Source organism: Microtus ochrogaster, chromosome 4 (genome assembly GCF_000317375.1).
Source record: "Microtus ochrogaster isolate Prairie Vole_2 chromosome 4, MicOch1.0, whole genome shotgun sequence".
Classification (NCBI taxonomy): domain Eukaryota; kingdom Metazoa; phylum Chordata; class Mammalia; order Rodentia; family Cricetidae; genus Microtus; species Microtus ochrogaster.
This window is the reverse complement of record NC_022011.1, coordinates 37,513,111-37,514,616: the sequence shown is the minus strand read 5'-3', so window position 1 is coordinate 37,514,616 and position 1,506 is coordinate 37,513,111. Positions and strand designations below refer to the sequence as shown.

At 46.3% G+C, this 1,506-nt stretch overlaps 1 non-coding gene across 1 annotated transcript; it reads right to left on the bottom strand.

The window, feature by feature from the left end:
* Positions 1 to 58: 58 nt before the first annotated feature.
* LOC113456013 lies at positions 59 to 165 on the bottom strand. Its single transcript, XR_003376904.1, has one exon. It is a non-coding gene; the product is annotated as a U6 spliceosomal RNA (small nuclear RNA).
* Between the last annotated feature and the right edge of the window lie 1,341 nt (positions 166 to 1,506).

The following is a 1,506-nucleotide window of genomic DNA, read 5'->3' as shown; positions in this document are numbered from 1 at the left end:
GGATGCCTATATGTTTGTCTTTGGATTCACGTTCTCATTTAGCTTCTCTAGGATTGCGAAAAATATGGAACGCTTCACGAATTTGCGTGTCATCCTTGCCCAGGGGCCATGCTAATCTTCTCTGTATCGTTCCAATTTTAGTATATGTGCTGCCGAAGCGAGCACCTCATTGGTGTTTTTGATTTTAGCCATTCTGACAGGTGCAAGATGGTATCTCAAAGTTGTTTTGATTTGCATTTCCCTGATTGCTAAAGAAGTTGAACATGACTTTAAGTATCTTTTGGCCATTTGAACTTCTTCTGTTAAGAATTCTCTGGGATCTTGAGGGTGGGGCGGGATGGGGGTAAGGGGAGAGGGGGAGAGAAAAGTGAGAAGGGGAGGATGGGAGGAACTTGGGGAAACGGGTTGATTGGGATATAGGAGGGTTGGATAGGGGAGCAAGGAAGCACATATCTTAGTTAAGGAGCCACCTTAGGGTTGGCAAGAGTCTTGAACCTAGAGTGGCTCCCAGGTGCCCCGGGTAATGTCCCCAGTTAGTTCCTTGGGCAGCTGGGGATAGGGAACCTGAATTGACCCTATCCTATAGCCATGCTGATGAATATCTTGCACATCACCATAGAACCTTCATCTGGCTATGGATGGAAATAGAGACAGAGACCCACACTGGAGCACCAGACTGAGCTCCCAAGGTCCCAATGAGGAGCAGAAGGAGGGAGAACCTGAGCAAAGAAGTCGGGACCACGAGGGGTGCACCCACCCATGGAGACAGTGGGGCTGATCTATTGGGAGCTCACCAAGGCCAGCTGGACTGGGACTGAATAAGCATGGGATGAAACCGGACTTTCTGAACATGGCGGACAATGAAGGCTGATGAGAAGCCAAGGACAATGGCACTAGGTTTCGATCCTAATACATGAACTGGCTTTATGGGAGCCTAGCCTGTGTGGATGCTCACCTTCCTGGTCTTGGATAGAAGTGGGAGGACCTTGGACTTCCCGAAGGGCAGGAAATCTGGACTGCTCTTCATTCTCGAGAGGGAGGGGGAATGGAGTGGGGGTAGGGGGAGAGGGAGAAGGAAGTGGGGGAAGGGGACGATTTGTGCGAGGAGGGGGAGGGAAATGGGAAATTTTTTTTGCAACAACTAAAAAAAATAAAATAAAAAAAGAATTCTCTGTTCAGTTCAGTACCCCATTTTTAAATTTGGGTTATTTAGAATTTTAATGTCTAGTTCCTTGAGTTCTTTATATATTTTCGAGATCAGCCCTTTGTCTGATGCTGGGTTTGTGAAGATCTTCACCAATCAGTAGGTTTCTTTTTTGTCTTAATGGCTTTGTCCTTTGCTTTACAGAAGCTTCTCAGTTTCAGGAGGTCCCATTTATTCAATGTTGCTCTGATTGTCTGTGCTACTTGGGTTATACATAGGAAGTGGTCTACTGTGCCCATGTATTGCAGACTACTTCCTACTTTTTCTTCTATCACGTTCAGTGTGATCAGATTTATATTGAG